The sequence below is a fragment of the Glycine soja genome, chromosome 5 (genome assembly GCF_004193775.1).
Source record: "Glycine soja cultivar W05 chromosome 5, ASM419377v2, whole genome shotgun sequence".
NCBI lineage: Eukaryota > Viridiplantae > Streptophyta > Magnoliopsida > Fabales > Fabaceae > Glycine > Glycine soja.
The window spans coordinates 7,114,396-7,142,346 of record NC_041006.1 but is presented as its reverse complement, the minus strand read 5'-3'; the positions used below and the strand labels follow the sequence as shown (position 1 = coordinate 7,142,346).

Genomic DNA, 27,951 nt, shown 5'->3' with positions numbered 1-27,951 from the left:
TTTGAAAACACCCAAATTCATATCTCTTTAACACTAAATAAATTCCTCTAAAAAACACTATAAATAAATAAAAGTTTTTGCCTAAGAGAAAAATACACCAAACACAAATTAGAGAAGAGCTCAACAAGATTTTAGTGTCTAAGCTTGAAAAGTAGAAGGGGCTTCTTAGAGTTCCACTAATTAAAACAAAGATTGATGTCAGTGTGGATACAAGTAAAGTAATTGAAGAAAAATGTGTTGCTTCAAGAACGCACATCCGATTACACAATTCTAAATTGCTCTAGCTATTATTATCATAGTATATTTTGAATGCAAAATGCAAAATTTATCCTATTATTGTGTTGCAAGTGTTAAGAACATTCATTTATAACTATCAACAACAATACTTTGTACTTTGCTATTAAAATTGGTCACCGTATGAACCAATTTTGATTATTAATAAAAGTGTTCTTACCAAATTTACTAGCCGAGTAATCTAATCTTCTCTTTCATCTAGTGTTAGTATGATCTTTGATCCTCTTCTTACTGTGCGATAGGGGTACCTATAAAAGAGACTCTGACGATCAAGTTAGTTAAGTATGAGGTGTTTGTGCTTGAGAATGAGTAAAGCATACCTTTTTTCTTGGGTGGTCAAGTATATGTATAATGTAAATGGGAGGTTACTTTCTAGTAACAACTCTATACTGGTCCATAGTGTGCTTACCACATGCAGGTCATGTTGGGTCATGCTCAAGTATAGGACATTTGCCCAAGTAGGAACTGAGCTTATGACCTGTATTTTATGTCCAAGTACAAGTCGAGTTTGTGACTTGTATGGCACACAAACCCCCCAAGTTCTAAGTTCAGTATAAACAAAAAAGATTAAGATATTCACCGAGTATAAGCTGAGTTTATGACTTATACGGTACATAATTCAATATGAACGAAAGAGGTTTATGTTCATTTGACCAAATTCTCACACAAAATTAGATGAGTTATGATGTTAGTATTTGTCATAAGTTGTATTGTTTAGAGACATTGTATTATTTTATTGTATGGAGATATTTTAAATAGTTGTGACACGTGTTGCAAACCATAAGTGTGGCTTCTTACTTTTGAAATGACGTTTATGGGTGTTGCCTCGTGTAGTGCTCCCCATATTAATGATGACTATTAAAGTAGCTCTTGGAGAATGAAAAAGAACCACTAATGAGTTGTTTCTGGAATTGAAATGTTCTTAGATGTGAAGAGTTTTAACGATGGGATGTTACTATCGGTTAAGGAAAACAAAGAGTTTTTATGGTGAGTGACCAATGATTAAAGGGTTTTACTTTTGCTTATAAAGGAGTTGTCTACAACATTTGGAAGATATCGTTTCCTCCAAGCATAAACACCTTCAGCTTCTTTTCTTTGCCCTTTATTTCTCACATACAGAGTTTTGGGTTGTTCTTTTGTCCTTTGATGTTTTTCCCCTTGAACTAGTATAGTACGCCCTCTGTGTTTCTTCTCTTTTACTTCTAAAAAATTTTCATCTTTAAGTATGCCTTCCCATTCTGATTTTAGGGATGAGTCTCCTAATGTTCACCAAAATTTTCTTTTAGGAAAAATGGTTAGGAGTATTGGGGAATCTGGTAGTGAGGGTGAAGTTTCTACTTCTCCACCCTCTGATTTTGAAAAAATGAATGAGTTATTGAGAGATGATGAGGTTACAACTGTTAAGAGGAATAGGAATTGCAATTCTCAGGATAATCAACCTAATGTTGAAAATAATGAAGATAATGATGATGTCAAAGTTACTAAGCAAGTAAATAAGAAAAAAAAGAAGGTTTATAGGAAATCTCATGAAAAATGAAAAAGCAAAAATACGATAAAGAGTTTAAAGGAATTAAAAAGGATAGGAGAAGAAGGAAAGATAAGTTTTCTCCTATTATTGTTCCTGTGTATGAGTAAGCATTTGGGAGGTCAATTCTTATTCTACTCATTTTCAAACTCGTGAATCAATAGTCGTCCTTAAGAAAAAAGTCAATTTGACGATTTTTGATGATTCTGAGTTGTTAATCGTAGAGCCTTTAGCCCACATGAGTGTGTGTTTCTGAATGCTTATGAAGATGAATTTGACTTCATATATTTATATGAAGATGTGTTTAAATAGTTGCATGTTCAACTTCCCTTTACGAATTTTGAATGTGAAATGTTGATCAACACGAATATTGCTTGTATTCAACTCCACCATAATAGTTGGGTCTTTTTGTGATCTTTCCAAATTCTTTGCAAAAGTTTGAAAATCGTCCCTCTATCAATAAATTCATGTATTTCTATCAATTGAAAATAAGGGTTAAAATCAGTTGGACTTCCTTGAATGCTTATAAATTTGGGAAATTGTTCTTCATTTATAATTAATCATGGAAGAATTTTAAATCTAATTTCTTTCAAGTTTATCCTAATTCTGAGTGTAGAGACTTGAAAGAGTTACTTTTCAAGGAGGATGGAAAAACTCCCAAATTTCCTTTTTATTGGCAACATTTTCTATTTAAATTCAAATCTCTCTCTCTCTCTCTCTTCAAGTGTTGTCACCGTAGGAAATTAAGGATATTAAGATTATAGCAGAATGGCCTCACAAAATGTCTTGTAAATTCATTTTGGCAATTCCTAATTCAAATCATCCTGATCGGATTTTGAGCCATGATTATCTGTTTTATTTTTGCAGTGTTGATTTATTCAAATGTTTGTTGAGTTCTAATCGATTTGTTTTATCCATTTGTAGAAGTCATGAAGGTTTGTGATTACAATAGTTTAAGGAAATTGGTTGTTGATGACCAAATGTATCCTCTATTGGATACTAGTAAATAGAAGAAAAGGAAAAAAAGTAAAGGAATCCTCTAAGGCAAATCTAAATAAAGATTTTTTTAATGCCGATTTGGGAGTAGTCTCAAAACCATATGGTGGTAGCGATTTTGTTGGTGATGATGTGGTTGTTGGTGTTGCCAGACTTGTTCAAAATGAAAAGATTATCGGTTTGACCATGCCAAATGTTCAAGTTGAGGAAGAGAAAGGGAAATAAAAAGAAAAGCAACAAACATCTGATGACAGTGCAGATCTCAGAAAATAAAATTTAAAAGATTGAGTTACAAATGGTGAGAAGATAATGTCGTCCTCTACTACTCCTAATCTTCCTCCTCCTTCATCTCAAGACAAACAAGGTAGTAAAATAGGTGCTCCACCTTTGACTACGGTGCACCGAGAACGCGCCAATAAAGCCATTTTTCTGGAAGCAAAGCTTCATGATGAATCAAAAATGATTCAAAGGTGTTTTGATGATAACAATGATGACAACAAAAGATCATGACAAAGGTGTTGAACAAAAAGCTCAAAGATCAAAGAACAACTCAAGTGAATCAAGAAGAGTTCAAGAATCAAGAAGGATTCAAGATCTCAAGAATCAAGATCAAGATTCAAGACTCAAGATTCAAGAATGAAGAAAAGACTCAATTAAGATAAGTATTAAAAAACTTTGAATAGCACATGAGTTTTTGACAAAACCTTTACCAAAGAGTTTTTACTCTCTGGTAATCAATTACCATATTGTTGTAATCGATTACCAGTAGCAAAATAAGTTTGAAATAGTTTTCAAACTGAATTTACAACGTTCCAAATATTTTCAAAAGGCTGTAATCGATTACAAGGTTTTGGTAATCGATTACCAGTGTCCTTGAACGTTGAAATTCAAATTTAAATGTGAAGAGTCACATTGTTTCACTCAAAAGCTTTGTGTAATCGATTACACTTATTTGGTAATCGATTACCAGTGTTTGTTTCTGAAAAATCTAAAGATGTAACTCTTCAAAAAGGTTTTGACTCTTTCAAATGGGTTTTAAGTTTTTCTAAAAGTTATAACTCTTCTAAATGGCCTTCTTGACCAGACATGAAGAGTCTATAAAAGCAAGGCTTTGTTTTGCATTTTTAATCAATCTCTTACAATCCTTTACAAGCCTTGAATCTCTTTAAACTTCTTCTTCTTCTTTTGTATCAAAAGCTTTCTGAAGTTTTATGGTTTTCTAAACCTTGAAAACTTGTGTTATTCATATTTTCATTCTCTTCTCCCTTTGCCAAAAAGAATTCGTCAAGGACTAACCGCCTGAATTCTTTTTGTATCTCTCTTCTCTCTTTTCCAAAAGAACAAGGGACTAACCGCTTGAATTCTTTTGTATCTCCCTTCTCCTTTGTCAAAGAATTCAAAACGACACAGTCTGAGAATTCTTTTGATTCTTCCCATTCCCTAATACAAAAGCGTTCAAAGGTTTAACCGCTTGAGAATTCTTTTGTATCCCCATTCACAAAGTATCAAAGGTGTAACAGCCTGAGATCTTTGTCTTAACACATTAGAGGGTACATCCTTTGTGGTACAAGTAGAGGGTACATCTACTTGGGTTTGACTGAGAACAAGAGAGGGTGCATCTCTTGTGGATCAGTTCTAGTGGAGGGTACATCCACTAGGGTTTCAAAGAGAACAAGGGAGGGTACATCCCTTGTGGATCTTTGCTTGTAAAATGATTTTTATAAGGTTGAAAGAAATCTCAAGGACCGCAGGTCGCTTGGGGACTGGAGGTAGGCACAGGTTGTTGCCAAACCAGTATAACAACTCTTGTGTATTTGTTTCCTTCTTCCCTACTCTTTTACTTTCCGCTGTGCATTTAATTTTCGCTTTTACTTTCTGTTAAGTTTCTCTTCTACTCCATATTCTCTTAACAACAAAAGTAAAAGCCTTAAAAGAGTAATTTTTAATTGGTAAAGTTTTAGGAATAATTAATTCAACCCCCCCTTCTTAATTATTCTGAGGCCACTCGATCCAACAATTTTGTGTTATCATAAAGGTGAGTTGCTCCTTATACTATTACACTTTGGAATGATGATCTCATTGGTCCCTAATTTGTTCAATTTTCCATTTTTCTAAGTCAAAATGATCAAGATATGATGAAATATGTTGCCCTAGTGGAGAGTTTGGGTGCAACAGAAATTTTCCTTGGGCAAGCTCTTATTGTAGTTTGTCATTGGAAATAGACAATTGTTAATGCTAATGAAAAAATCAAAGCTGTGAAGATTCAACTAAAGAATATGAAAATCGAAGTTGAGAAAACTAAAACACTTGAGATGGCTCTTTCCAGTAGTAACAAATTGGTGACCAAATTGCAAAGAGATTTGGACAAGCATGTTTCATCATTATCTGCTAAGTCTAAAAAGAATGATACTTAGTGTATCTGAGTTGTTGCCTTGGAAAAATTTGTTGCAGATGCTAAAATCAAATTTGATGACGTGTCTTCACAATTTGTTGTTGAGCAAACAAAGAACAAAAATGTCGTGGAAAAAAAATAAGAGTGTTGAAGACAAATTGACATTTGCTAATGAAAAGGTTGCCAACTTAAAAAAGATTGTTGCAAGATTGGAAGGTGAATTATGTGACAAAGATAAAGCTCAATTTGACTTGATTTCTAATTTAGATGAAGTGAAGAAATTGATTATTACTAATCACCGAGAAGGCTTCCAAAAGGCTCAACTTCAAGTTGTTGTGTTTCTGCCATATTTTGATTACAAGAGACATGATATGAGTTACGATGTGGTTGATAGTGAGATTATTAGATAAACTCAACCCTGCTCTGATAAGGAGGAAGAAGAAGAAGAAGAAGAAAAGAATGAAGTAGACTTAAATGTGACTAATTAGTTTGTTGTTCGTGTTTTCTATTGTGTTTTGTATTTTTTTTTAACTGTAGGTTGGGTTTAATGTTGACGTAACCAACACTATTGATTAGATTGACATGTAAGTTTATATATGAATGAAATGATAAGTTATTATGTACGATCTTTTAAATTTATTGAGTTATAACATGGCTACATTAAATTGTAGTAAAAGCACAATGTAAGTTTAAATGAATTAGAAATAAATCAAGTTAGAGAAAAATAAACAAGGCTAAAGTGAGTTACTTAAAAATAAATCTAAGTTTTGAGTCGATCTTAGGTACAATTTGGATATGAATTTGTAGAGTTGCTTGAAAAAAGCTTAAGCAAGGTTCGGATATGACCTTTGGAGAGTTTCTTGAAAAAGCTTAAGTAAGGTTCATGCACAACCTTATGAAAGTTGCTTGAAAAAGATTACGGAAGGTTCGAATGCTACCTTTAAAGAGTTGCTTGGAAAAGCTCATGCACGGTTTGGATATGACCTTTAGTTTTAAGTATAGAATGATATTAAGTTTGGTGTCATATAAATATGGAAATCATACAATAGTATAATAAGATAACAAAATGAAACTTATCAAAAATAATTGTAACTCGAAAGTAATTTAAAATGCAAAAGGATTTCATTGATAACTTAGATCTTAAACAACATGAAAATGTAAGACCATCCTTTTACATTCATAGTTAGGTGTGCCTTGTTATAACCTCTTCAGCCAAAACCCTTATCTTTTTACATTTGGAAAAAAAAAGATTGAAGTAGGAAAAAATACACCACCTAGATTTAACTGTAATAAGGCTTTAAATGAGTTTCATTTTGAGTCCTAAGAATGACCTTTCCTGCTAGATCTTCGAATTTGCATGCTCTATTCTGCAGTGGTTCAACTACTTGAAATGGACCCTCCCAATTTGGTGAAAGCATTCCCTCTAAATGGTCTTTTCGAGCATCACCTCTCATTCTCCAAAATAGATCACCTGTTATGAAATTCCTTCTTCTCAACTTGGAGTTGTATTTCCTAGTTACTCTTCTTTTGCATGTTTCCTCTTGGATTCTTGCTTCATTTCTTACTTCTTCGACCAAGTCCAAATCTACTAGTAGAGCTTCGACATTGGCTACTACATTATATATCATTCTTCTAAGTAAGGGTTTCCCGATCTCTACTAGAACATGGTGTTAATGCCATAGGTCAACCTAAAAGGTGTTTCTTTCATGGTTGATTGTGGAGTACAGTAGTCCCAAACTATGCTTGGAAGTTCTTTAGAGTCCTTTTGGTGCTTTTGATAATCATTTTCTTAACTCAGTAAGAATAAATTTGTTATCCACTTTAGCCTACGCATTTGTTTAATTGTGTCCAACCTGTGATGCAAGATGTTTCACTTCGAGTTATTTAAGGAACTCTTCATATCCTTTTTCGATGAATTGTCTTCCATTGTCAGTTACAATAGTTTGAGGTAAGCCATGTATGCATATTATGCTCTTCCATGTGAAATTTTGTACTTTATGGGTTGTAATTGTCATCAAAGGTTATACTTCTATCCATTTAGTGAAGTAGTCTATAGCAACACGTAGGGATTTGAATTGACCTTTAACCACTCGAAATGGACCAAGTATATCCATTCCCCATATGGCAAAAGGCCAAGGAGATGTGATGCTATGAAGTTCCTCAGAGGGAGCAAGCTAATTATTGTTGAACTCTTGACATTCTTTACATTTCTTGATGTACTCAACATAGTCTGCTCAAATTGTTGGCCAATAGTATCCAACACGTATAACTCGTGTTGCCATGCTCTTGCCTCCTATGTGCATTCCACAAATTCTCCTATGCACTTCATCCATAACATATTGTGTCTGATGTTCATTGGTACACTTCATCAAGGGCCTTGATATTCCCCTTCTAAATGTTTCATCGTTCATGACAACATAATGAGAGACTTTGAGTTTTACCTTCTTGGCTTTCATCTCTTCTAAAGGTAACATATTGCTGATGAGGTAGGTTCATATTGGAAATACCCAACCACTTCGAACAACTTGATCAAATAAGATTTCAGCAATGTTCGTGCTTGGTGCTTTTAAAGTTTCCTAAAGGAAGGTTCTATGCTGACCTAATTTTTTGGTGTTGGCAAAACAAGCTAAGGCATCAGCACGATCATTCTTCTCTCTATCAACTTCTATGTTTTGAGTGGTTTTGTACATGATTTTTGGCCTTCTTTAATGCATTATATTTGATTTTATTGGCATAACTCAGGATTCTGTTAAAGTGTGATACAGACAGGATGAGAGTGATAGTATGCAAAAATCCAACATAAAAAGAGTTGAAAAAATGGTCTAAAGAGCACACCCATGCTAAATCCAGAGCACACCTATGTTGAGTCCAGAACACCCATGCCTAAAAGAGTACTCTAATGAAGACAACAATTCTTCTCTTTTCAGCATGGTCGTTCTCATACCCTTGTCTTTCTTTCTCATGTATTTAAGGCTATTGTTTTGCTTTATCTGTACCTATGGATGTTTAAACCCCTGTTTCTAGGGTTGCAGGAACAATGTTGCCACAGGGAGGAGAAGATGGCCGAAGCAAACGCTGGAAACAGTAGACAACATGAGCTACTTTGCGGGATTACCTCGCCTTTAGTGTGGGAATCACTACGGGTATACAACTCACCAGGACCAAACTTGTAAGTTGAGGCATGGATTAATCAACATGATTCAAAGGATGCAATTCCATGGCCTACCATCAGAACATGTAGTCCATCTTAATAAGTTTTTTAAACTTACAGACACAGTGAAGAGTTCGGCCAATGCTCCTGACTACATTAAATTGGTTGGTTTCACATTCTCATTAGCAGGAAAGACTGAAGATTGGTTTAGTGACTTGTTGAGTTAGAGCATCACTACTTGGGATTAGTGCTCACTAGCATTCTTGAACAAATTCTTCCCTATAGTGAAGTCTGAATAGTTGATCAGAGTAATTGGAAATTTGGCCTAGTTGAAACAAGAATTTCTATATGAAGCCCATGAGCAATTCAAAGTATTATAGAGAAGCTGCCGCACCACGACTATCCACCATAGAGGTTAGTCCACATCTTCTATGGAGGGCTACCATAGCAAAATCGATCATGCCTGGATGCTACAACAAGGGGAAACCTCATGCACAAACTAACTGATGCAACAATAGAGATCATTGAGGTCATGGCTTCTAATGCTTACAATGGTGTAGGAAACAGAAGGATTCTCAAGAGGCCCACTGGAGTTCATCAAGTGGTGACTGATCCATCTAGTTCTTCTGTTGAACAAAAGATGGATATGTTGACCAAGAGAATGGAGACTCATGTTGGGTCATGCTTGAGTATAGGACATTTGTTCAAGTAGAAATTGAGCTTATGACTAGTATATTACATCCAAGTACAAGTCGAGTTTATAACATACGGTACAAAAATTATTATCTTTGCCTATAACAAGAAAAAAGGGGAAAATATGAATCAAAATAAAAGAGCACATTAACAAAAGTATTAGCTTAACATAAGTGTGCTTTTGTATTATGTATAGTTGCAAATGATACATGTTGTTTGAATCTTTTTGTAAATCCTAATTTGGCACACCAGGTGCTTCTTTAGGTCTTTTAATTTGGCTTATATAAAGGGGAAAAAAGCATGTCCCACTCAACAAGAAACTGACCTTGATTTATATGTAAAAATCAAAGACAAGTATAAAAAATAATTAAACATCTTTATTCAACTAACTGAACTAGGCTTTTTTTAATATTCATACTGCTATTAAATCTTGACTAAAGAAATTAATAAAATTACAAAGATACCCTTTAATTGAATAATTAAATAAGAATATGAATTTGGTTTAATGTATGAGCTCTCAACATATGTGTTATGATATATGAAGAAGACAACTATAAAAGAAGAAAATTATGCTTAAATGTTATCTCATTTTTAAGAATGAGTAAAGTAAGATCATGCCTTTTTTTTCTAATTTTTACTACAAGAAACAAAATTTATACTTTCTTCATTTATAAGACTCAAATTAAAAGTGGTATTTATTCATTTTCATAAGATTCAATCCAATCCAACTCATAAAAAAAGTCTAATCCATATTATTTCTTTCTTAATTATTTTTAATTTTCATTATTTGGATACAAAACTCTACACTTAGCTAAGTTACTCTTGTATATTACGTATTAATTATTTTAGTTCAACCTATTACTATTTTACATGATACAAACGAAGTGGTTGATTTTTATGGGATATATATCAGAAGAAATATCCCAAAATCAAACTAAATCTATAGTGGCACATGATTAATTATGACTATGGGACTTTTTCGTTTGACCATTTATTCTTTATCACAATATGCTAAATTTAAATATAAACTCATAACACAGATTAACTAGCAAAGATCATACTAATCACTCAATTTCTTCAATTCATGCTAATTAGAAGAAAAAAAAATCCAATTTCTAGGATTCACACTCAGCATAAGAACACGACAATTTCACATCGAAACATCAATTGGCTCGTCCAACATATATAATTCACAATTATAATTGTAAAGATAGAATCAAAATTGAAACACCCTGATCGAGGCCGTACCCGAATCAAATAAACATTAAAAATACAGTATCTAGGAAGTGATCCTAGGTCGTCTCCCAACGAGCAATAGTCAACCAACGTTCATAATAGATAATGATAAAACAGTAACGAATTGGGGGGAGGTTGTTTGTTTTTGTAATTTAAACAGCGAGCAAATTTTAATTAGAAACTAACAGAATTAAAACATGTTGTTTCCCCTTGATTCACAAGCAAGTATCTTATCCTAAGTTACGAGGATTTATCCTTAATCAGTTCAACCATTTAATCCAACCCTAAATTAAATTACTAAGCGAAAATTAATATAAGGTTGTCATTATGTGATTAAGCAACACATACACCAATTAATCATAAACGAAACTAATCATTAACCATGAACGTAAATTAAGTGCAGAGACAATTAATCAAGCACTAAGCATGCATGGATTAATAGCAACAAATACAGAGTAATTGGTGAAGAGGAAAAATTGATCAGAATTCAATAGTAATAACAAAACATCAAATAGAGTTGTGCTTGATCCTCAAGAGAAAACAACGCTGGAGACTTAGCCTTCCATTAATCAGCAGAAAACAAAATTGTAGATAGAAGCCGAAACGAAATTGCAGAAAAGGAATTTTATTCTACGTGAACAGTGTGTATGAACAGTAAAACTGAAATTCTAAAATCCTAGAATCATTCTCCTCTCCAAAAACTCTCTAAACTAAAACCCAGGTGCTGTTATATAGGTTCTTAGCCCCAAAGCTTACAAATCTATTTTAACTCCAAGCCCATAAATGAAATAAAATAAAATCTGGACAAGATAAGATAAGATTGGATGAATAAAATCTAGATGGAATAAAATTTGGATAAAATAAAATATAGATGGAATAAAATCTGTATGAGATAAGATTTGAGAAAATAAAATTGTCTACTCTCTTCAAGTCCAAGCCTAATTCCGGATTCAAGGCCAATTGCTTATAATTCTCCTGAAATTAAATTAAAAACACAAAATTAGTCAAGTAGGCCCAAATGATAAAACTGCATAATTAATTTGACAATTAAGGCTAATCAATAATTAAAATGGTGAAAAAAGGGTTAAGAAATAGGAGAAAATAATGACACATCAAATCCCCCCACACATAGCCTTTTGCACTCTTGGGCAAAATCAAAAAGCAAAGCAAGGAACAAATCCAGAGACATTAAAGAGAAACAAACAAACACAAAAACAATTATATATTTCTCAATGAATCTCAAGGAATGAAAGGAATGGGTAACATCTAACACGTAGAGAGTTAAAGAATCAAGACAGTCATGAAAATCATCCAAGCATCTCAAACATGGTAGGATAGTCAATCAGGTCAAGAATGAAAAGTGATAAAGCCTCATAAGATATGCACTCTATCTCTCAAGTGTCTAGGCTATTGTTTACTCTCAGAGCACCCATGAAAACAAACACCACATAGACTTGACAAGACTAAAATTGACAACCACACCACAAACACATGCACATGAGGATCAAAAGGTCTTTTAAGGTTGTAATGGGGCCAAGGATAAGGTAGAGGAAAGTATGGGATAAGTAGCTAAAACCCAAAGGAATAGAGGAGCAATGAGGAATAAGTGGGAACTAAGAAAAAGTAGTAAACCCCAAAACCAAAATTAGAAATTAAGCATAAAAAGTAAACCCAAAACAAAATCAACCAAGTCCTCAAACCAATCCAAGTCTTCAAACCAAGACCTCATTTATTCAACTTCATTTTTTTTTTGTCTTTCTGGTTTTTTTTGTTTTTTTTTTCATTTTTCTGGTTTTTTTTAACGTGAACAGTAGTAATTGAAAGCAATTGAAAAATAAAGCAACAATTAGGCAATATATGTATATACATCAAGCATGGCCAACAAAAACATATCATCCAATGAAACATACCCCCCCTACACACACACACACACTTATTCCCAAAACAATTCCAAAGCTCCAAAATTCCTTAAGGGTATGGTGAGATCATGGTTTTTCACTTAAGGCTTGTAATGAGCTTCAAGACAAAAAAAGGGGAACATAGGCTCAAAGGGGCTATCAAAGGAATTAATTCAAGGTAGGCTCATTTAGCTAGAGGCATATAAGAACAAAATGCCTAAATCATCTCCCAACATGCATGTGAAGCAAGAAGTATCAACAAGAGTCAAGCCAAGGCTATTGTGCAAGCAATCAATGGGGCAAAACACACCGAATAAAATAGATGATGATGGCTCAAATTCTCACCAAGGGTAAATCTATCACTTCCAATTCGAACTTTCAAAACTAACTTGACATGTAGAGAAAAACAAGGATTTCAATTCACAAAATGCCAAGAAACTCCTATTTCAAAAACAATTACCCATTACCTGTACATAACCCAAAATTCAAAGAGAAACATGCAATGTTGTATACAAAATATAAAACCAAAATAACAAAATTAACCTAGAAAACCTAACAAAATTAAACTAGAAAACCCCAAATAAAGAACAAAAAAAAAAGAACAGTCTCCCCCCCCCCCCCCCACACTTAAACAACACATTGTCCTCAATGTAGCACAATCATAAGATCAAGAGCAATCAAAACAATCAATAAATTTGGACAAGTGCAATGAAATTGAAGAAGGAGATAGAAAAAGAAAACTCCCTAAGTCATGACGGAAGAGAAGTAGGGTGAAGTAAAGAGGTCTCCTCCACCACTACATCCACGAAGGAGAGAATTGTGAGGAATGGTTTCAATCAGTGTCCATTGACCTTGAAGCTCTTATCTATGGATTCACTTTTGATCTCAACTGTACCATAAGGAAAAACATTAGTCACCACAAAAGGACCAATCCACTTTGACCTCAACTTACCACTCATGAGTCCGAGCCTAGAGTTATACAATAAAACTTTTTGTCCAACCACGAAGTCCTTCTTAGCTATTAAGCTGTCATGGAACTTCTTGGTCTTCTCCTTGTAGAATTTGGAATTCTCATAGGCTTCTAAACGAATCTCATCTAGCTCACTTAGTTGCAACTTCCTTTCCTCTCCAGCCTGATCAATAGAGAAGTTGCAGGTCTTTACAGCCTAGTAGGCTTTGTGCTCTATCTCTATAGGAAGATGACATGCCTTGCCAAAGACAACCCAATAAAGAGACATTCCTATGGGTGCTTTGAAGGTAGTCCTATGCGCCCAAAGAGCATCATCCAGCCTGGTGCTCCAATCCTTTCTGTTCGGCTGCACAATCTTCTCCAAGATCCTTTTTATCTCCCTGTTTGAAATCTCAGCCTGCCCATTAGTTTGGGGGTGGTAAGATGTGGAAATTCTGTGCACGACCCCATACTTTTTGAGCAAGGCATACATGGATCTGTTACAAAAATGGGTGCCTTGATCACTAACGATGGCTTTAGGGACTCCAAACCTGCAAAACAGATTAGATCTAACAAAATCTACAACAACCTTAGCATCGTTAGTTCTGCTGGGTTTGGCTTCCACCCATTTTGAAACATAATCAACAACAAGGAGAATATAAACAAAACCAAAAGAGACAGGGAAAGGTCCCATAAAATCTATACCCCTGACATCAAACACCTCATAAAACAACATGGGTTGTTGAGGCATTTGTTGTCTCCATGAAAGTGACTCGCCTGCTCTCTGACAAGGCTCACAAGTGCTACAGATTCTCCACGCATCCTTGAAGATGGTGGGCCAATAGAAACCACAGTCAGGCACCTTACGAGCTGTCCTCTGTATGCCAAGATGGCCACCTGGTGCGGAAGAATGATAGAATTGCAGGACCGAGTCGATCTCATGGTCTGGAATGCATCTCCTAATAACTTGGTCACTGCACAACTTCCACAAATAGGGGTCATCCTAAATATAATGCTTAGCATCACTCTTAATTTTATCATTTTGAGATTTAGATGCTAAGGGAGGAAAAACAGAAGCAACCAAATAATTCACAATATTAGCAAACCAAGGAGTGGGGAAGGAATCATAAATACTATACAGAATGTACAAATGGTCATCTGGAAAATCATCCCGAATGGGTGAGTCCTCAGACGCATGCTCAATCCAACTCAGGTGGTCAGCCACAAGGTTCTGTGCACCGCTCCGATCACGGATCTCCAAATCAAACTCTTGGAGCCAAAGCATCCACCTGATCAATCTAGGCTTTGATTCAGCCTTCTTCAACAGGTACTTCAGAGCTGCATGGTCAGTATAAACAATAACACGAGTACCAAGTAAATATGAATGAAATTTCTCAAGAGCAAAAACTATCGCTAATAGCTCATTCTCTATGGTAGTGTAATTTGCTTGAGCAGCATCCAAAGTTCTGGAAGTGTAGTAGATCACCAGAGGCAGCTTATCAATCTTTTGAGCAAGGACAGCCCCCAATGCATAATTGGATGCATCGCACATTAGCTCAAATGGGGCTGTCCAATTAGGTGCCTGAATGATAGGGGTGGTAGTCACCGCACGCTTGAGGCAATCAAAAGCCTCTTTACATCTGTCATCAAAATCAAACTCCACCTTCTTTTGCAGCAGATTGGATAGTGGAAGGGTCACTTTGCTAAAATCCTTGATAAAGCGCCTATAAAACCATGCATGAACAAGAAAAGAACGAACCTCTCGCACGCAAGAGGGGTAAGGCAATTGTGAAATAACATCTATTTTTGCAGGGTCTACCTCTATGCCCCTACTTGAAATGATATGCCCTAAAACTATACCTTGTTCTACCATGAAGTGACATTTTTCAAAATTCAGCACAAGGTTAGTTTCAATGCATCTACTAAGAACTCTATCCAGACTATCCAAACATGTATCAAAAGAGGATCCATAAACAGTAAAACCATCCATAAACAGTAAAATCATCCATAAACACCTCTATGCAACTCTCTAAAAAGTCACTGAAAATGCTAAGCATACACCGCTGGAAGGTGCCAGGGGCGTTGCATAGGCCAAAGGGCATCCTCCTATAGGCAAAAGTGCCAAAGGAACAAGTGAATGTGGTATTTTCTTGATCCTTAGGAGCAATATGAATTTGTAAATAACCAGAAAAACCATCAAGAAAACAGTAATGAGACTTACCTGCCAAGCGCTCAAGCATTTGATCAATGAATGACAGGGGAAAATGATCTTTTTTGGTTACCTGGTTCAGCCTCCTATAATCAATGCAGACTCGCCAGCTGGTCTTCACTCTTGTGGGGGTAAGCTCATCCCTTTCATTCTTAATTACTGTGAGGCCTGTCTTCTTAGGAACCACTTGGACTGGACTCACCCATTGGCTATCAGAAATGGGGTAGATGATTCCAGCTTGTAAGAGCTTGGTCACCTCCTTTTTCACCACATCTAGAATGGCAGGGTTGAGTCGCTGCTGTGGCTGCCTCACTGGCTTAGCTCCATCCTCTAAAAGTATCCTATGCATGCAGGTAGATGGGCTAATACCAGGAATGTCTGCTAAAGTCCATCCAATGGCTTTCTTGTGCTTCTTGAGAACTAGCAACATTTTCTCCTCTTGCTCAGCAGCAAGGGAGGCAAAGATGATCACTGGAAATTTTTCCTTGTCCTCCAAGTAAGCATATTTGAGGGTTGCTGGTAAGGGCTTCAACTCTAGTGTGGGTGGTGGCTGAACAGTGGGAGGAACCAGGGTAGGAGAAGAAAAAGGTTCCTCAGCCTATACCTCATAAAGCAAGTCAAAAGTATACGTACTTCCTGCTACATGGTTAGTGCATTCTGACTCTAAAAAATCAACATCAAGAGGTACAACACCCAGAAAATCAGAACTAGACTCAAATTCAGATTCATTCTCAGCATAAAAATCAGATACAGGATCAAATTCAAACTCAGATTCAGATTCAATGCATAAGGAATGACAAGTATGCAGATCAGATAAAAATGGATGTTTCCTACCATGAAGAACAAAATCAAAATCAAACATATAATCATCAACAATCCGATCAATTATCTCAGCACGAAAAATAGAATGATCCTCAGATGGATGTTTCATGGCATCAAGAATGTTAAAATGAACAACAATATCACCAAATTCCATAGACAATGTGCCAACATAAACATCTATCTTGGTTCGGGCTGTTTTCATAAATGGCCTGCCTAAAATAATTGGAACTGAACCATGGGAAAATCCCTCTTCCATATTAAGAACATAAAAATCAATAGGAAAAATAAGTTCACCAACCCAAACCAGCACATCCTCTATGAAACCTGCGGGGTAAGCAACACTTCTATTTGCCAAATGAATCACCACATCTGTAGATTGCAAAGGTCCAAGAGATAAAGAATTGAAAATGGAAAGAGGCATGACACTAACTGATGCTCCTAGATCTAGCATGCCATTCACAAATTTAATGTTCCCAATAATGCAAGGTATACAAAAAGTACCTGGGTCCTTACATTTCTCTGGAATGTGAGGAACATATTTACCTATCAATGCTGACACATTTCTACCCATGCTAATCCTTTCATTGCCTTTGAGCTTCCTTTTGTGGGTGCACATCTCCTTTAGAAACTTGACATATTTTGGAATCTGCTTGATGGCATCTAGCAGAGGTATGTTCACTTCTACTTTCCTGAAGGTCTCCAAGATCTCCTTTTCCACTTCTTCCATTTTTTTGTTTGGAATTGCTCTAGGTGGGAATGGAAGAGAGATAGGAGGCTGCTGTAAGTCAGAATTACTAGAAGGTCCACCTGCATGAAAATTCTTGTTAGGAAGCTTTCTCTTTTGTGCAACTATCTCATCCTTTTTTTCAGGTGTAGAATGAAGCTTGATAGGTTCAGGTGTAGGTACTGCTACTATTAGTGACACTTGAATATGGTTGCCAGACCTCAAGGTGATGGCACTCACATTTTTCGGATTCTACATAGTCTGTGAAGGTAATTTGTCAGAATTTTGGGACTGATCTTGGTTCAACTGAGTAGCCATCTGCCCCATCTAATTTGTCAGACTCTGAATGGAAGCTCTTATCTCTTGCTAATCTACCCCATCTGGATGGTCATTTGCCTTACTAACTCTTCTAAGAAAGGTTGAGAAGGGGCCTCAGCTGCTTGTTGTCTTTGTTGTTGCTGCATTGGACGAGGAACATATGGCTTGCTTGGACCAGAATCATTCTGGAAAAGAGGGACATGCTATTGTTGTTGTAGAGGACTTGCCCATCTCAGATTTGGATTATTCCTCCAACCTGGATTGTATCTGTTGCTTGAAAGGTCATAATTATTCTGTTGTTGTTGGTTTTGTTGCTGAGGGGGTCTATTATAAAAGTTTGCAGCATAAGCTTCTGGTTGCTCATTAACTCTAGATTTTTGCAAAGAAGGACAGATTTGTATGGTGATCTGCAGAAGAACATAGACCACAGACTCTTGCAACAGGTGTAGATTTCTGATTCATGGCAAGCTAAATTACTAGGTTGACCAAGGCATCAAGTTTTCCCTCAAGCTTTTTATTTTCAGCAGATGAAGATGAATCCGTGGCCACCTCATGGACTCCTCTAAGGACAATAGCATCATTTCTTGCACTGAATTGTTGGGAGTTGGAAGCCATCTTCTCAATCAAATTCCTAGCCTCAACAGGAGTCATATCACCAAGGACTCCACCAGTGGCAGCATCAATCATACTCTTCTCCATGTTGCTAAGTCCCTCATAGAAATATTGAAGGAGTTGCTCAGAAATTTGGTGGTGAGGGTAGCTTGCACACAATTTCTTGAATCTTTCCCAATACTCATACAAGCTCTCTCCACTAAGTTGCCTGATGCCTGAAATGTCTTTTCTGATGGCAATGGTCCTAGATGCAGGGAAGAATTTCTCCAAGAACACCCTCTTAAGGTCATCCCAGCTGAAAATGGACCTGGGAGCAAGGTAGTATAGCCAATCTTTTGCCACTCCCTCCAAAGAATGAGGAAAAGCCTTTAGAAAGATATGATCTTCTTGGACATCAGGGGGCTTCATGGTGGAACAAACAATATGGAACTCCTTAAGATGCTTATGAGGATCTTCACCTGCAAGACCATGAAACTTGGGCAGCAAATGTATTAGTCCAGTCTTGAGAACATATGGGACACCCTCATCAGGATATTGAATGCACAAGCTTTCATAAGTGAAATCAGGTGCAGCCATCTCCCTAAGAGTCCTCTCATGAGGTAGAGGTTGAGTCATGTTCTCAGTATGAAAATTAGTAGTCGAATGCTCAAACGATATCCAAATGAGCTGAAATTTTGTGAGCAACACCCTAAAATCATGAAAAGATAGCACAAAAATTTCCAGACAAAAATTCAAAGTCTAACTATGAAAATTGCCTAAGGAAAGTTTAGAAAAATAAGACAATAATACTACAAAAATAAAAACTTAGTAAGCGGCTGATTTTTAAAGTTTAAAACAGCAAAAGACTGCAGGTCAACTGCCACGGCATGGGAAATTTTCTTCTACCCCAAATGCATATATAATAATAGTCATTCTGATACCCGGAGCAAAAGTTATGGCCATTTTAAGTTTAGCTAAAAACAAGTTCCCAAAATTTTTGTCTCTCTCAAATACTGTCACACCAAGTGTTCCTAGTATTTTTCACACAAAATATGGATCAAAAGAAACTACCACACAAAAAAACAGCCAAAAATAACAACTCTAACTATCAAAACAAAAATCGCTAATTAAATTGCAAAATCAGTCGTTAACCACTGTTCACAGCAAAACACAAAACTGAAACAATCGCTAAAACAGGGAACGCGACTGAAATGTAAAACAGAACGCTACTCAAAACAAAACAACACACACTCACAACCTAAACGACAGAGCTACACACAAAACAACTAAACACTATTATGAACCTTTGGACCACTGCTCCCCGGCAACGGCGCCAAATTTGATCGAGGTCGTACCCGAATCAAATAAACATTAAAAATGCAGTATCTAGGAAGCGATCCTAAGTCGTCTCCCAACGAGCAATGCTCAACCAACGTTCATAATAGATAGTGATAAAATAGTAACAAATTGGGGGGTTGTTTGTTTTTGTAATTTAAACAACGAACAAATTTTAATTAGAAAATAACATAATTAAAACATGTTGTTTCCCCTTGATTCATAAGTCTCTTATCCTAGGTTACGAGAATTTATCCTTAATCAATTCAACCACTTAATCCAACCCTAAATTAAATTACTAAGCAAAAATTAACATAAGGTTGTCATTATGTGATTAAGCAATACATACACCAATTAATCATAAACTAAACTGATCATTAAGCATGAACATAAATTAAGCGCAGATACAATTAATCAAGCACTAATCATGCATGGATTAATAGCAACAAATAAAGAGTAATTGGTGAAGAGGAAAATCTGATCAGAATTCAATAGTAATAACAAAACCTCAAAGAGAGTTGTGCTTGATCCTCAAGAGAAAACAACGCTGAAGACTTAGCCTTCCATTAATCAGCAGAAAACAAAATTGTAGATTGAAACCGAAACAAAATTGCAGAAAATGAATTTTATTCTACGTGAACAGTGTGTATGAACAGTAAAAACTGGAATTCTAAAATCCTAGAATTATTCTCCTCTCCAAAAACTCTCTAAACTAAAACTCTGGTGCTGTTATATAGGTTCTCAGCCCCAAAGCTTACAAATTTATTTTAACTCCAAGCCCATAAACGAAATAAAATAAAATCTGGAAAATATAAGATAAGATTGGATGAAATAAAATCTAGATGAAATAAAATCTAGATAAAAAAAAATCTAGATGAAATAAAATTTGGATAAAATAAGATTTGATAAAATAAAATTGTCTACTCTCTTCAAGTCCAAGCCCAATTCCGGATTCAAGCTAAATTGTTTATAATTCTCCTGAAATTAAATTAAAAACGCAAAATTAGTCAAGTGGGCCCAAATGATAAAACTGCATAATTAATTTGACAATTAAGGCTAATCAGCAATTAAAATGGTGACAAAAAGGGTTAAGAAATAGGAGAAAATAATGACACATCACACCCCAAAACTCATCTCAATTGATCCTCTAAGGATTCCTACACATGTTTTCACTACTCACCAATCGTGAATAACTCATCCCTTACCTTTAAGCGGGATCACGTGTGTAGTTCGGCTAGGATAGCGATGTCTCTAGCGGTTCCCTAAGATTTCTTAAACTTTTTCTCTGGTAACTCTATTAAGATTTCCAAGCGTTAGAGAGAAAGAGAAGGAATTGAAGCTTCAATTTCACTGTCTCCATGCAAGAGGTATTTCTCTCTCTACAGACATTATTTCGTCTATCCCAACGGTGGGAATGTTCGTAAATGAGTTCCCATGGTGGTGTACAAATTTCAGAACGACCAAACGGTTAACAAATCTGAGATCATAGTTTTATTGAGACAGATTTAAGTGTATACAGGAAAAAGAAATAGTTTTGGGAGAAAAAAAAGAGAGAACGAATTTGGGAGAAAAGAAAGAGAACACAGAAGTATCGTAATTATAAAAAATGACATAATATATCTCTATTTATAACTAGTGTACTTTTATGCTATTATTGACTCTATTTTTCTTTATTTTATTATTTTATAAAAAAGACTTTATTTTACTCTTTTATTAAATAAATAACCAATTAAAATATTCCTTTATTTTTCTAAAATATCATTTTACTCTATTTATTTCCTAATACTATGAAACTCTTATTTTAATTAACAAAAATTATTTTCTCTCATTTATTTAATTTCTAAAAATTCTATTAATTTTTAAATAAAATTCTATTTATTTAATTCCTCATTTTACAGCATTTGATATGATATTTTGATGGATTTACTATTCACTTAGTTAATGGCACTTTTGAGAATCTATCCATTACTTATATATATATTTTTCTGTATTGCAGCCCATCTGCTTAATTGTGGCCATTACTCCAGCAAATCAAGATATAGCACATCAGATGCCATCAAGGTTTCCAGAAAAGTTGACCCTGCAGGTATGCTTGCTGCATTTTGTTTACCATTATGCTTCAACTATAGAAATTGTATGCATTTATTATTTTTATGATTTTCTCTTGAGTCCTGACACCGCGTTCCAAATGTTTTTCTTTTAGGGGAAAGAACGTTCGGTGTGCTGACAAAGCTTGATTTGATGGACAAAGGAACAAATACTCTCGATGTAAGATCTTGGCATTTCTAGCACACTCGGTGTAAAGTCATGAGATTATAATTTTTGGCCTGTTATGAAACCTAGTCCTGATTTTACATGAATCTTATCGATACTGATACAGAATAATTTTCACATACCAGCCTTAATGTTTTCATTTTGATTATCCTGTAGGTCCTTGAGGGAGGATCTTATCGGCTTAAAAACCCTAGGGTTGGAATTGTAAACCGTTCTCAGGCAGATATTAATAGGAATGTGGATATGATTGCTGCTCGGCAGCAGGAGCATGCATTTTTCACTACCAGTCCTGATTAGTCACACTTGGCCAGCCAAATGGGCTCGGAATATCTAGCAAGGATTCTCTCAAAGGTTTATATTAATCCTACTCTTATCCAGTTTAGAGTGTTGGGAGTGCATGTTTTTATTTTTCCTCTTGCAACTTTCCAGAGTTACTCGGTTGGTTACTTATAGAACTGAATTGATTTCAGCATTTAGAGTCTGTGATAAGAGCTCGGCTTCCAGGAATTGCATCTTTAATTAATAGAAACATTGATGAGCTTGAAGTAGAGTTGGCACGCCTTGGTAGACCAGTTGCTGACTTGCTGTTGATGCTGGGTTGAGGAGTAATTTTTTGCTGTCTGCTGCTGATATAAGTTCAAATAATTCCTACTGTGATATTTATCTAGCTTCCTATGATTTTATCAGGCCCAGCTGTACACTATTCTAGAATTATGCCAAGATTTTGAACGAGTAATTAAGGAGCATTTAGATGGAGGGTAAGATTTTCATTTTACTTTTTTGGTTCAAACTGGCAACAGTATATCAATTTATTTTTTTCATGAATTAGACCTCATTATATCAATGTTATTAATTCTTATTTGCTGCCAAAAATAAGAAGTTATTTTAACACAACAGGAAACTGAAACAATATACTACAAACTGAACAAGGTTTTGGAAGGTAAAAAAAATGGAAGACTTCAAGAAGTTACAGTAACTATAGTGTAATAATGGGGATAAAACATAATGAAGTTGTAATTTAGATCATAATTAGCCTTGCAAATACTTCATGGCCATAATTACAATGCAGGGATTATAGATGATACTCAACCTACTTTGACATTTGAGTGTGTAAGCATCTAGTTTTAAAAACTGGACACAATATTTCTGCGTAGGAAAAGCCTTGACCCAGCTAGTTTCTTGAATTCTCCCTCCTAGGTGGCCAGGTGGCGATCGAATTTACGTGGTTTTCGATTACCAGCTTCCTGCTGAATTGAGAAAGCTTCCACTGGACCGTCATTGTAGTTGCAAAATGTGAAAAAAAGTGATTTCAGAGGCAGATGGGTATCAACCTAGGAGAGCTCGCTTCATTATGTCAAAGGTCCTGCACAAGCTTCTGTGGATGCTTTAAGTGCTTTTGCTTTAAATAGTTTGATCCAGTCCAATTCCTAGATTGAAAATAAGCTTTTCCAAAAAAAAAATCTACATAATTGATCTTGTTTTATGCTGCTGTCTGTGAGACTAACATTAATCCTGACTATATTTAGCTAGCTACCAATATTTGCTATTTGTGGAAGGTTCACTTCGTACTGAAGGAACTCGTGAGAAAGTCAATTGCAGAAACGCAGGTTTGAGTTTAATTATTGTCATTTTTTTGGCTCCTGAGGGGGTGGTTGAGTTTTGGCTTTCCTCAAGTAAGTACTAATGGTTTATTCTACATGAAATATGCTTTCATTTAAATTTGACAATGGTTACAGGAATTGAAGCGCTTTCCAACTCTTCAAGCTGAAATAGCAGAAGCAGCTAATGAGGGGTTAGAGAGATTCCATGATGACGGTAAGAAGACAACGTTGCGGCTGGTGGAAATGGAATCTTCCTATATCACCGTTGATTTCTTCGGGAAACTCCCTCAGGAAGTTGACAAGGGAAAGAATTCAGCTTCCTCCTTGTTAGATGATCAGTATGCCAAGGGACACTTCCAGAGGATCGGTTCAAATGTTTCATCTTATGTTGGGATGGTGTCACAAACGTTGAGGAACACCATTCCAAAGGCTGTGGTTCATTGCCAAGTGATGGAGGCTAAGCGATCTTTATTAGACCGTTTTTATGCACAACTGGGCAAAAAGGAGGTATAAGACTTAAAAATTATGAATCACCTTCTAACATATCAAACTGCATTCACATATCACTAAAGGAGTCTAGCTCAGTTAGTTAAATGCATGTGAGTTGTTTTAAACCTCTTAGTAATGTGTTGGATTATTGCGGACTAAAAAAACTGCATTCAGATATCACTTCCATGGTTCATCATCCTATTTTAGAGGGAAACATCTAATGGAGACATATAATGGGGCATTGGATGATTGAACTACTACAAAGTACTTCACACACTCAGATAAATGTATTTCTCAGCCATCTTGAAACAATGCGAAAACTTAGTCTCTATTGACAATCAAAATACAAAAACCCAAAAAAGAGAGTGGGGGAATGTCAGACGAAAATTTGCTCATATTTTTGGTGGTTTATGTTTTCAGGAAAGGCAACTCGCATGGATGCTGGGAGAAGATTCTGTGTTGAGGGAAAGGAGATTGAAGCAGTTTTTTGGTCGGGATAAAATGAATCTTGAGTTAATATACGAAGGACCTCTCTTAATGGGAAAAGAATGAGATGATGGAGTTAATTGATATTGTTACAATTAGCAGCAAGCCAGCAACGGCTCCATTTGTTGATTTTTTTCTGCTTAAGCTGATGTCTGATTCAGAGCTCGAGTGATATATACGTGGGTAATATAACAAATTAATTCTTAGTATCGATTAATTTAATTTTTAAAATTGTAAAAGAAAAAAAAGGCATTACTCTATGAAAATAAATTCGTTAATTTATTTGTCTCCTACGTTGACAGCTATGAATGTGATTCATAACTTTAATAATTACATTCAACTTTTTTTTTTAAAACTGTGCAGAGTTTTACCTAAGGATTATCCCTCCCAAACATTAGAACCTGATTGATAATCTTTAATGATTTTTTTCTTTTCAATTACATTTTTTCATTCACAATATTTGAACCTAAGAAAAATTTGATTGTTAAGCTTTAGTGGGGTCTTTTTCCAATCTCATTTTTTTCATTAAGACAAGATCTTGTTTAAGGGAACTCAATCTAGTATCACTCAAATCAACCATTAGTTGATATTGCATTCAAATTTAGTTAATATTTGGACATATATTAGTCAATTAGGTCTTTAATGTTAGTGATTAAATTAATTAATATGTGTCAAATTTAAAAATTAAATTATTTAAAAATGTAATATTAAATTGATGGACCATGCAATTTTACATATCAAATTAATTGATAGTAGTTAATTTTGTGGACTAAAATTTCTTTTTCACGATTTTAGGGCTAAATTGGCTAGTACTTATAATTTTAAGGATTAGTTTAACAAGTAGTCAATAAATTTATTGCATAACCATTCAATTTGGAGATAATAATCATTTTTATATATTTGCAACACTTGAGATTCGGCTGAATTTGGATAGATATTTTTTGAATTTATTGATTTACTTTTTTATTTATGATTTGTTCTTTTTTTTAACAAAGTTCAGCCAAGTTAAAATATGCGTGTTACAAATAAAAATAAAAAAGGTACACGTTTTTTTTAATTCACCAAAAAAAATTGTTTTTTTTGTCGACTCCAAAAACTTGTTCTAATTAATCAAGACTCAAAAGAAAATCTGCTTTAACTGATTCATTCAAAGGCCCAAAATTAAAAGGGAAATTATTATTCTTATCTCCTTTTAATTAAAAGGGGTTGCTATTGACCCCTACAGATTTGTTTTGGTCCTTACCATCATTCAAAAATTCCAAAAACATGTTTTCCCAAAATGCACAATGAAAATCGTAATTTTATTATACTAGGGGGTGCAAAAAAAAAATGTGTAACAGAATAACGATTATGTGGTACAAAACATGCACAATCGAATTATGATTTTATTGTACAAATGAGGGTCAATAAAATATGCACAACAGATGCATGACTCTATTGCACAAAATAATTCCATTGTGCAAGTGAGGGTTAATAAAGTATGCACAACAGAAGTATGACTCTATTACACAGTGTACAACGGAATCATACTTTCGTTGTGTATTTGCATTTTTTTTTTTGTTTTTTAATGGTTTGACAAATAGGTATGAGAAATGAAAATAACTTGTGTATTAAATCAAATTTAATAGAAATGTCTACTATATATAGAGATACACATTCGTATATTTAATTGGATACATATTCAACGTTTAACATTATTTCAATCCATGAAAATGTCTACTATATATTGAGATCCTCTAGTTGAATGAAATTGTATTGAGTTGAAAGCTTGCATGCATTTCATGTAAGACTTTTGTCATGAACAGGGTTTCAGGTTTGTAGTATCTTCTTCATTATGGTACAACAAGAGGCAAAAATCAATTATCCTTTAAAAGAAGTTATATTATCATACAAAAGATGGAGTTAACAAATAAATGAATATTAACTTACAAAAGTAAATGGTAACTTTAGTGAATAATACATACCTACACAAAGTAATTTCCATTGCAAATCCAATTGCAATGAGACAGGACGTAGATGGTGCGAGTCTCTTAAGTGGAAAGAAGGTCTAACTTTGCAGCAGAGATAAGTGGACCAATACAACATTATATCGACTTACAATAACATAACCCTTATCGGGAATGGTCATCCACTTCACTACGGGTATTAGGCCATGTTCAACATAAAAAGAGGTTATTAATACCAACAGTCTTTCTTCTAAGCCAAATAATTCAACATAGAGATTGTCATGTTTGAAGTTCCCAAATCGAATCTTGGCGAATGAGAGACCAAGACTTCTAACCCTGGCCTAGTAAAGATGTAATTTCCTTGTAACCACAATTTCCATTTGGTGTGACATCGACAATGTTCAGAATGTATTGTTGCAACTTATTAGGAAATTCATCCATATAATGATTCATTTCTTTCTTCTTTTTGTTATGGCCAACCTTGCAAGCCACACTTAGAGTTCCTGAACTACTGACCATCGTGTTCATTTCATCGACGCGCTCCCACATTTAAGGTTCACACTTGATAGATTTCATAGACTTCGGTGGACCCTTTGTTTTTACTTTCTTTAGAGGAAGACACATTGAAGTGGTATCCGAAAATGCAAGCTCAAAGACTTTAGTCTTTAAAATGATTTTACAACACACATCTAGTTGTGAACATCTCTTAAACAATGCATCAACCTCATGTGTTAGGGTTAAGTCCCCCCCAAGAGTCATATGTGTCTTCTGAACTACAAATGGATAACATTGGAACTTTGAACTACGAATGGATAACATCTTCCAATGTACATGAATTGACTTCAATGGAATGGAGCCATACATATTGATAAATTCAGCAAGTTGACAAGCAGGTGGTAGACCACGAGTAACTTTAAGTGTAGCCACAAGAAAAACAGTCAATACCTACAGTGTTAACCTATTGCAGCTCATAGAAAATGATGTTTTGTGCTTCTTTTGATACAAAGTTGTGTAACTTCTTATATACCAGGGTATTAAACCTGTGCTCAACCACATTTATATTTTTGTGAAATAAAGCCTTAATTGTCGTATGTTACAAGATAAACATGTTATTCATTGTATCCCAACAACTACACAAATGTCTCATGCTATCGAAAAGCAACTTCTTCAATCTCACATATGTGCCTTCAATCCTATTTTGCAACTAACAAAATGAAATGTTAAAAAATGATTAATTTCAACAAATTTATGTAACTATTTGTTTTTTTGTTTCCAAGATGCATGACTCAATCAGTCCATGCTTGTGCAAACTTCTCCTTAAAAGGCATTAACCATGTATTTTGGACATAGTCAACAAATACTTTATAACGTGCATACCAGTTTGCAAAGCTTTTCAAGTGTTTAGTATACGATTCTTCATTCAAAGATTAAAACAATATTTCCCAAGCATCCATTACATTTTGTCACTCTTCAGCCTTATCCACGTGGATTTTGCATTTTGCACTCATGAAAACACGATTCTTATAACTGACAATAATCTTAGACAACAAATCATCTTTCACAAACAATCCTTTCACCTTACTTAAAGCCCATTCAAAATTATCCATTTTCTCATAACTTAAATAAGAAAAGGCAACAACAGAAGTCATGTTTGTTGAAGTGATACTGACAATTTGCAATAGCAGAAGTCAATATGTGTTTGTCTTGTAAGTTGATTCACAAATCAACATTGTTAGAATTGAATACAGGAGTTTGATGGAATCTAGATGTACCCATAATATATCTCTAACGACGATCTTTATTGTCCAGCCGTCTAAACCAGTAAACATATTCATCACATTCTATCAACTTCATGAGATGTTGTATTTTCGTTCTTTGACCCTTTGTTCACGACGATATTTCTGATGTTCATTGTATATGACTTTGATGGTGTTGACATTTGTCTGATCTTGATCTTTAATTGTCAATAAAATTTGACCAGACTTTACCATGTTTTAGGACAATTGGTTAACCATGATTTTT

General features: G+C 34.9%; 1 pseudogene; it reads left to right on the top strand.

The window, feature by feature from the left end:
• Positions 1-1,585: 1,585 nt before the first annotated feature.
• Positions 1,586-24,301, top strand: LOC114411082 (annotated as a pseudogene).
• Positions 24,302-27,951: the final 3,650 nt, after the last annotated feature.